Source organism: Mastomys coucha, unplaced genomic scaffold (genome assembly GCF_008632895.1).
Source record: "Mastomys coucha isolate ucsf_1 unplaced genomic scaffold, UCSF_Mcou_1 pScaffold7, whole genome shotgun sequence".
Lineage (NCBI taxonomy): Eukaryota > Metazoa > Chordata > Mammalia > Rodentia > Muridae > Mastomys > Mastomys coucha.
This window is the reverse complement of record NW_022196913.1, coordinates 60,419,239-60,429,330: the sequence shown is the minus strand read 5'-3', so window position 1 is coordinate 60,429,330 and position 10,092 is coordinate 60,419,239. Positions and strand designations below refer to the sequence as shown.

The following is a 10,092-nucleotide window of genomic DNA, read 5'->3' as shown; positions in this document are numbered from 1 at the left end:
TCTCAACATCTCAGTCCTGAGAGAGCAAAGCCATTCCTGTAGTCCTCATATGGCGCAAAAGCTAAAGGAACTCATGCCCAGTAAGACACTAGCAGAGGCCTGGCCCACATCTGGGTGCTTAATCCAGAGGCTGTGCTATTGCCATGAGTTGGAATCTCGGGCCAGTAGCTGAGCCTCTCCCAGGGTGAGTTCCTCGTCTGAAAACCTGCTGACAGTTGACTATGATGAGGAAATAACCCAAGAGAAAGAACCCAGCACAGGTCCAGCACAACTGGTCCTCGAAACCTGTTACCCCCTCTGTGCTGATCAGCAGTAGTCAGTCAACAGGTACAGGCTCGCTCAAATCACAAATGGCTAAGAGGAAATTCAAACAGGCCAAGGAACAAGAGGCTCCTGCTGCCCTGAGCAGTCTGCCAGCTCAGGCAGCCAGGAGGGGCTTCCCACAGTTTCTTGCCCCTGGCCAGGCCCCGCTTATATGCTGAGTCCTGGGCTAGGCGTGTGGGTTCCTCACCCATCAGAGCTGCCTGCTAGGCCAACACACGCCATGCCAACATGAGTATTTATCTAGGATTTAAAGAGAAAGGGGAATCACAGAATATTCCACAGAAGGAAAGGGACCACAACCCTCTAGGGATCTGGTAGGGGCTCCCAAAGCCAGTCCCTGGGGTGACCCCCAGGGTCTTCCAAGGCCTGTGGCTCAGCACCAGCCCCCCTATCCCCGCATAAGGTCACCCCATACCTCAGTACCTCACCTGCAAGGCAAGAGCTCTTCATCCCTCAGTGAACAGCTAAGAAAACAAGGCTCACCGTGCCACGAGGCAGAGCTAAGGTTCACACCCAGGCTGACTCCATAGGTGCCCTCAGCACCACCGGACTTGTATACCCAAATGGTCGCAACCCTCAGGTTCTGTCCCCCTTGGATCTGGCTGTGCTGATGTGCACAGCTGGGAGTGAAGCAACCGCTGGGAACATGTCCCCAGATAATAGCAATCACCAGCAAGCCACCAGCCCAGCACACCCAAGGTTCCCACGACGGAGGAGAACAGGCCCCCACGACACTGAGGAAACATAAATATTTCATGGGCAGCTCCCTCTGGTAGATCTCCAACTGTGCTTTCAATTGTCGTGAAACAATTCAGATTTTCCAGCTCAGAGAAACACAGGCAGCTTGTCGGCCCAGCCAGCCAGCTCAAGCAGGAGTAATTATGTTAAAAGCTTCCGACAGGACTGTTCACCATGCTGGTGCCCCGGCACCCTGTCTCCTCACGCAGCCAGTAGACACGTGGAAGGCAGCTGAGACATCAGAGAGACTGACAACCACAGGGAGATAAACCAAGGCTCCCCAAAGAGGCAACTCTAGCGCATTGGAGGCCACGGCTTCTCTATATGTTCCCCACGGCACACTGTGGCCTCTAGAGCTTAGTGGAAGAAGAATCAGGTGGATGGACTGGCGGAGAAACAGAAAGACAGATGGAGTGGTCTCGTCCCTGCTCTCTTCTCGCCTGGTGACGTCCATTCTAGGTAGAGTGGACGTGTCCCTTTCTTTTCCTTTCCTCGTCTTGGCGCTGATGGTCAAACCCAGAACCTCACACATGCTAACCACATGCTCTACCCCTGAGCGACATACATCCCTATTCCTGGTCTAAAATATAAATCTGAACAGACTTCTTCATTTCAACCCTTCTTCTGTTTCTCTTTGCTTTCAGTAGAATATCCCATACAAGCTTGGGTGTCGGGTGGCATCTGGCTTCCGTTTTTCTATGACATTCGCCATGATTTCTCTCCCAGGTACCAACTCTGTAGGTCCTCCTTCCCTTCTCTGGCACCAGCTGTATAAGACCTTCCTCTCTTCCCTGGGCACCGACTGTGTAGGACCCTCATGCCTTTGCTTTAGGAATCACAGTTCCTCTTGCTGGAGAGCCTTTGCATCTCTAGGGAAAAATGCCCAGGGGTGGAAATGGTCCCAGGTAACCCCTTAGGCTGCCACTCATGGTCCTTCCCTCTCCAGCGGTGTCGTTAATGGCTTGCATCGGGGGAGAGAGAGAGCTTCCTTGGCTCAACCCAAATGTGAAGAAGCTGTCTGCCTTTCTTTGTGAGGCCCTAAGCACAGAGTAGATTCTCTCAAGCTTTCGACCAGAGAGAGGCCAGCCCAGAAAGAAGGATCCCAGGTCAGAAACCCTCCTGTCCCATGCAGATCCTCAGAACAGCTGTGAAATAAAATAGTGACATGCCCACTGGTTGTGCTCAGCTTCCTGGGAAATCTCAGGTGCTCAGGCACATGAATGCCTTACCTGGTACCAGAGTCATCTCCAGTTGTACAGCCTCCAACCCCCTCCTCCTTGTAGATGTGGGGGGAGGGGGTACATAAGACTCCCCAGCCCGTTGTCACTTCAGAGCTCACCACAGAGCCATACAGCAGCAATTCTGAGAGACTCTGGCTCTCTCAACAGAGCCAGTGCCTGCTGATCACCTTAGGGGACTCCCCACCCACAGCTCCCACAGACCCTAAGGACCCACGAGGACAACAGTTTCTTTAAGAAGCATTTTTATTTAACTGCCATTATCGTCACCATCATTGATGTCACTAATTATTATGGATGGATTTTTGGAGGCATGTGGCCGCTATCCCTTCCCGTGGTAGTCTACCTTCTGGGATAAGACCAACCACAATCCTGAGCAACTCTCCTTCACCCAGTGGTTGATTCAGAAGAGGGTGTGTTAGCTGTCTTACACCAACCAGCACACAGATCCCTGCGCCAACCAGCACACAGAGCCCCTTGCCCGCCCTTGGGAGGGTCCTATAATTGGCAGGAGAGACTAGACTCTGCTTTGAGGGAGCTACACCAGGTTTGGCTCAATCGTTACACAAATATTAATTTCAAAAAATACAACAGTTGTGAAAGAAAAATAAATTCTCCCCCACTTTCGCTAGGTGTTGAGATAATAAACATAGCTCAAGGACTCCCTAGGGCTAGCTTGGTGTGGCTGCAGCCAAGGACGTTGTGTTGTGCTTGCTAAGAACACATGTGATAAACCCTCCTCAGAATCTTGTACTAAAGAAAAAACTTCTATTAAAAAGTATGCCAGAGTCAGTGTGTCAAACAGCCCTGCTAGCCTTTCCCATGATGCACCTGGAGGTCAAGAAATATATGCAGCCTTCGGTGCCAAGAACCAAAAGGAACATGTGAAATACTCTTTTTAGAAGGTGAGAAAACAAGATTAGAAAAAGATATGTTTGGGCCCATCCAGGTTCACCAAGGATTTCTGGGATTTCTGGTCACCCCAGCCCCACCCACCTGCCTAGCTGTCCTACACAGAAACTTCCTAGGAGCTAACCAAGGTCCAGAAGTTGGTCTACTGTCAGAAAAGGGGTCCATCCCTACCTTAATCAAAGACAGAAACCACCTGAAGAGGGAAGTGTCCCTGCGGGCATCACCAAGAACATCCAGTTGTTTGCTCAAATGTCTCAACTCAAGCCCTTAACTATTATTTTACCCATTAATTTCTTAAAACTAAGAACTCTCATCTCCCCATTTCATAGATGGGAAGACTGAAGGTAAGAGTTCTCTGGCTTCCCTAAAGCCACACGGCTATAGTAAAGATTCCAAGTCTGGCCAACTGTGGCAGCTAGAGGAAGCTGGGGGCGGGGGATAGGGCAGGCATTGCCTGGGAACAAGGGCATGCAGAAAATCTCTCATGCTATACAGTCATCTGCTGGTAACAAAACCAAGATCACCCACCGGGGCACGAGATACTCCAGTCAGAGAGAGTGCCACCCCAGCCAGGCGCCTGTGTGTCCTTTCGGGAGGGTCCCCCCCCCCCTTTGCTTTCATGCTAAGAGATGCCAGTACCATTCAGGCGGCTGTGATTAGGTGAGAGGGCCATTTTTACCATAAACCAGCCAGGAGGATTCGAGAGACACTGGAGAAGAGGACCAGAGGCTCCAGGGTAGGGGATGGCTTTTCTGCCAGGCAGTATAAGCAAGAACTGCTGGCCAGAATCCTTAACCCTTTGAAGCCAGTGAGTGTGAAGCCCCTCAAACCAGCTCGCTCTGCTGTCGTAGAGTAGATGGATGTTGTAAAATTTCTCTTCATCATCCTCACCGGGGACCTAACTCCCTAGACCTCAACTAACCTGGACCTGTAGTTTGGTGGCAGGGCCTTGGGTCTCCCCCTTCCTAGGCCAGGTGGCCCTAGAGGTACGGATCAGTACCAGAGAGCAGACACAGAGCCCGGCATCCACCACAGCAGCTGTCGGCTAGAACTAGGCAGGCAGGCGCCGCCTTTGACAGCACCTCATGAAACTTTAATGCCATCTCCCCAGCACCTTACATCGAACCAGCCGCCCTCGATCTGATGCTCCAGGAAGTTGAAGGCCAGCCTAGGTTGCTCTCAATCCAGGAGTCCCAGGCACAGCCTGATTCAGCTCTAATCTCACAGGCTGGTCAGCTGAAGGGACAGGCTAGGTATGGAAGCCAGAGGAAGCAGAGGTTTCAGTCGATTGGTCCCCCCATTCCACACAAACACCCCCAATAGAAGGCTCTTCTTGTAGCTTTATCTGGCCCAGAGCACGTCACCCAGTGGACTGTGAGTGTGTGGAGGGCTATCAGTTTGTCTGAATTCTCATCTCCCAAAGGCCTCTAGTTAAAACAGGCCTACAGATTCACAGGGTTCCCCTGGCTCTCTGCTTCCCATCCCACATCAGGATGACCCACGGCAGAGGGTTCAGGGGAAAGAGCGGGACAAAAGGCAGCAGGAGGGTCTGTTCGCCTGTGGTCGGTCAAGGCTAGCCTCAGCAGCCCCGCGCTTTAAGGAATCCCTCACGCAGGACAGGTACAGAGACCCAGCCCACCCTTGCGCACAGTCTTCTATGGATAACAACGTCTTTGGCGAAAACACTCCTCGCGCCTGGCAGAAAAGTGGGAAATGGTAGACCCGGCTTGACCTTCACCTGACAGGATGCGGGGGGAAACTCTGGCCAGATCTAGACTAAACCAAAATCAGACAAGTCCCTCGAGTGCCGGGTGGGGAAACTGAGCCCCGGGAGAAAGTGTGCTGGGCCAGCGGGACCCGAGGCATCTCAGGCGGCCCACGGCTGAGCCCCTCGCTATGCACGCAGTCCCGGGCAACCTCCCCGGCCCCGGCTGCGGCGGCGGTGAGCTGCACCGACGTCTCCTGCGCGGGGAGAAAGGCCCCGGCCCCACGCCCGTGGGACTCCGCGCCGCCCCCTCCCCTTGGGTTCAGGCGAGCGCCTCGCTTCTCCCCACCCCACCCCCCATTCCCGCCTCCCCAGCCGGTGTCCCCGCCTTCCCCGCGGGCGACGGGCGACGGGCGGCGGCGGGAGGAGCGGGTTGAACGGAGGCAGCCCCGACCTTGCGCGCTGGGATGTAACGAACCGGCGGAGACCCACACTGCGCCCAGAGCAGAGCCGGCGGCCACCTGAGCCGGAGTCCGCGGCGGGCGAGCCCGGAGCCGACCAGCCTCGGACACAGAGCTGCCCCATACGGTAAGAGACGCCGGGCTGGGTCGAGGGGTCTCGCAAGAGTAGGCAGGGAGGAGGCCAAGTGCTGTTGGTTCCGGCGCGCGCCATCGAGGCAGCGCGAGGTACTGGTTCCTGCGGGCCTGATGGATCGTGCCATCACCGGATGCTAACTCACCTACGGGTGGGACCCCTCTGTGCCTCGGCCCTACATCCCCAGAGGGCAACGGTGTCCAGGGCACAGGCTTAGGCACAGCAAAGGCGCAGCCCTGGAAGCCTCTGGCAGTGCAGGATCCGAGGGCCTGCGGGAGACAGTGGCCCGTGAGTCCGCTGGCAGCCGCTGCGTCCAGGAATGGGGCCCCACCGCAAATGGAAACGCTGGCCCCTGGGAATGGCTAAGGACTTGGGACATAGCTACGCGTCACGAGGGTATTTCCCCCAAACGAAACTGCTTCATTCGTTCTTTAGTTCGTTAGGACAGCAATGCCGCCAAAAAGCAGTAGACACCGGCCAAAGTCCGGACTCCTTCGCCCTGGACCATGATGTCCCGCCGTCACTTTCAGAGATGTCCCAGCCCATGGTGGCCTGCTCCCCCCATACCACGATTCAGGCTTTTACTTCCCCTAAGAGAAAAGCCAAAAAGTCCAATAAAGTCGCTCCGGAGGCTATCTCCTGGGTTTGGTTGCTGACACAGAACCTCTGAGCACACAATCGTTTCTCTAGAACGGGGTCTTCAAATTTTGAAATTGTCCAGTCTCCCACTCTGAGGCGGATTAACGCTGAGGCAAAGCTGGGCCCCCCAACCCCCTCCCCCGCGAGGCTCACCTCTGATCGCTGTAGAGGGAATCTCAGGCTGAAATCCTAGGTCCCAAGATTTTCCCATTTAGGAATTCACCAAAATCTAAAATAAATATATTGAACCCAATTTTATGAGAAACGAAGGCTTAGATATTATCTTAGCATCTCTGCGACCCGAGAAATGCCCAGGTTGTTGTCCATTTGTGAATGATGGAGGTCTAGGGACTGGCCAGGTCTAGGGTAAAGACACACACTACCGCAGCTGGTCACCCGGAGAAGACTCCCTGCCCCTACCCATCCCCTTGTGGCTTCGGGCCTTGGTGCCTTCACCAGAGAGAAAAAGTAGGGTCTGAGGCCACTTCTTTCCACAGGGGCAATTGATAACTTTCCGAGTCAGGCTTCCAGCACCCTCCTCTCCCTGGAAAGACTGGAAAACAAAAGCCGGTCCTCCTTCCAGAGCTGAGTGACAAACCATTTTCTTGGTTGTCCTCTATTCCCTTAACTGAGGCGCTCTCCGGAATCAGAAAACATGGTGGCAGGATGGGTGAAAACCAACCGGGAGAGCCACAGATCATCATCAGCCATGGAGAGAGCCCTATACGTCCACTGTAGCTGGTGCCCGCTGTCCTACCCAGCAGTCAGGATTCCCATATATCCCTGTCCCTCAAAGAAACTTCGCTTGGCTGCAACCTTCTGGGAAACTGACAGAATCCTCCACGTTTGCTCCAATTTCCACCTGGGCACTAGATGTCTGTAATTGCTTGTATACCAAAAACAAAACAAAACAAAACAAAAACAAATCAAAAAACAAAAAACAAACAAACAAAAGAGCTTTTATTGGGAAGGGGGTACTAGATGGGGCAGAAAGAGGTAGGTGGTCCCCTGATATACTCTAAAAACTGGGTTTTCTAGTTTGAACGTCTCCACAGCCTAAGAGGCTTAGGGTTGGAATGTCCCAGGGAGTCACGGATGGCCCTGGGGGCCAGCCATAGCACATTCCTTCCTTTTCCCTAAAATCCCTTGATTCTAGGAGTACAGATTTTAGGGTAGCATATCCAGATAGGGACCTAAGAGTGGCCCCCATGAGAGTCCTCCATTCTCATGAATTAAATTACTAAACCATTCTTTTGCCAGATTCTGTTTTGAGTAAGCCCCGGATCAGCACAGGTCCTTGCGCTGTCTCCTCCAACTCCCACAACAACACAGGCTCCTCCAGATCACCGGGTTTCTTGAAGGCCAGGGAAATATTTTGGACTCTGTGCAGGTGGGGAAGGTAGTGGGCTAGAACTCACAACCCGACCTGCTTCAGTGAGCCCCCTTCCCTCCGCCCCTTCCTACCCCATCTCAAAGTGATCCAGAGGCTGCCTCTCACATTGAACAGGGGAACTGAGATGCGCTTGGAGGTCAAACCTCATCCAAGTCACACATCAAAATGAAGAGGACTGGGCATGAGCCTCTGCCCCAGAAAGACTGTAGCTTTCCCAACGGTGTGCATGTGCATGCACATACCGGAAGCCCCTGCTTAGGCTAAGACAGTGGGGGAGGGGGACTGTGGAAGAGCAGAGGTTATACAAGTCTCACTCTTCAGCATGCCCAGGGTCAGGACACAGTCTCATGTTGGTCCTCCCATTGCTCACCCTGCATCCCCAGGATCATCTGTACTGTTGAAAGACACACTCTTCTGGCAATTAGCCTCAGTGCTGCTTTGGGGGCTCGGGGTCTATGAGAGCAGGGGAAAGAGTATCTGGAAGAAGCTGAAGACCATGCCATCCACACAGCAAACCTTGATTTCTCCAAATAAAAGGACCCGCTGTGTCTAACCCAGAGCAGTGCTAGAGGCTTGAGCCCAGAGGGGCACACAGTGATAGCTTAATAACTGCATTAATACACTGAATGATGATGTGAACAATGGATGCTTTTCTGAGCAAGGAGCAACGTCACCACACAGTCCTTGTAGGACCTAACTTCACCATTTCCCTGTCCCTGTCTGAGGCACACTACCATGCGTTCCCACCTCGATCTGACTTGATGGACCTCCTATCCCACGATATCCAATTGGACACCAAACAGCACATGTGTGTGCGTCCACCCGCACTCAGCCTCCTGGGTCCAGATGTACATGTGCACGCTGCTCTTCTTGTGTGATCAGGGTTGCTCTCTGACTGAGGCAGTGTAGCCCCGTGGGCCAACCAGTTGCAGCACCTGAGTATCTCCTTGAAAGGGGGTACTTGCAGCTGCCTATACTAAGAAGTGAGGTTAAAAGCGAGGCCGCTGACCATGTTGTCCCCCACGCACGCTAAACCCCTGGCAAGCTAATTCCAACCCAATGGTCGTGGGCTCTACTTGCAAGGAGAGATCAAGAGTCCCCATGCCTAAGTCCACTCCTTGGAAAGCATCTTCCATCCATCTTTGCCCAGAATCTGTCTCCTGCAGTGGACCAGGCCCTAAGAAGCTGGGCACCTTGAAGCAAGGCCAAGGGAGTATGAGACAGTCCTGGCCCCACCCTGCATGTCTGCCCTTGCCCCCACAATTCTCACCAAGGAACCCAGCCCGGGGCCCAGCTACTTCCCTCTGGCGGTGGAGAAGGTGGGAGGAGGACCAAAGGCAGAGTCTTACAAGTCCCTGCCACTAACACACCTGTATAGCCAACCCAAGAAATGACTAGGGAAGTGTTTCTCCCCGAGGTTTCAGTCCCAGGGCTCCTACCCAGTCAGTGGCTGGTTCCGGGGAGAGCTCTGCAGGTGAGGCCCAGAGGCAGCCTAGAGGTCCTCCGTGGCTACAGAAGCAGGTCAGGGCCACCTCAGTTGTGACCTGTTTACTCAAGACGCTGAGGGCCCTGGGCCAGTTAACAATTGTTGGATAAAATCCTTGGACAAACTTCATTGGAGCGTGAGGAGGGGACCACTCTTGTGAGCCTGGAGCGGAAAGTCTTTGCTTGGGGAGGGGGGAGCTCTGGAGCTACAGTTTCCTAGCAGTGTGTCGGAGCCTCTAGAAACCAAAGGCTTCCTGGGCTCTCAGCCCAGGGTTGTGAGGCATCAGTCACCTGGCCTACCAGGCCTATGTTGAAGCTGGGAGGATTCAGCAAGCAGGCCCCACGCTGGAGCTAAGTTACCCTAAAGGAGAGCAGAGGCTGGCAAGGCCTACCTGGTGGCTGCCAAAGACCTGATCATTGGAGGTGCAAAACAAAGGGGGAGGTGGAAAGGCCGCGGGTCTTTTGGGGTCTCCAGCCCCACTCGCCACGGCCTAGAGCCAACAGAAACGTTTCGTCTGATTAGAAGCCATCATTTCTATCCCAATCCCAGAAAATTGACTGCGGTGCAGAGAGGAAGGCCTGAGAGCAGCCTTAGGGGAGAGTGTCCAAACTAATTAGAAGACAGCATCCGGGGCCCATTAGAGCTCGCAGGCTGCTGTCACTCAGCCGGCACCGAGTTCCTGGGAGAAGCGACTGGAGAAGGAGGGGCTGGCCGGCTGCCCCCCAAGAGGACACCGCTGGGAGCTGTGGCAAACGGGAAATCAGCCCCTGGCTCTGCCACTGCCCTGGCGCTGGCTCGGAGGCGGCGGCTCAGAGCGATCCTGCTCGGCGAACCTTCACTCATCCTAGTTTGTTCTCGCCAGCGGCTGGGGACTTGAGGCGGCCCAGACAGGAGTTGACTCTCAGAGAAACAAGTCACTTGGGGCCCCAAGGTGGGCACCAGCCGCCCGGGGCTAGCTGGCCAGATGCGTTTCTTTTGTGCGGCCGAGGGAGAAGTCAGTGTGTCACCGGGGAAGGAGGGAGAGGCGCGGTGAGGCCGCGGGAGAAGGGGGGCGGGGGGGGGG

At 54.4% G+C, this 10,092-nt stretch overlaps 1 protein-coding gene across 1 annotated transcript in view; it reads left to right on the top strand.

Moving 5' to 3' along the window:
• The first annotated feature begins 5,055 nt into the window (after positions 1–5,055).
• Pitx1 (paired like homeodomain 1) overlaps positions 5,056–10,092 on the top strand; it is an 11,492-nt gene continuing 6,455 nt past the window's right edge. Inside the window, exon 1 of the mRNA XM_031359224.1 lies at positions 5,056–5,505. The gene's annotated coding sequence lies outside the window, so the exon portion shown is untranslated. The remainder of the gene's footprint in view (positions 5,506–10,092) is intronic.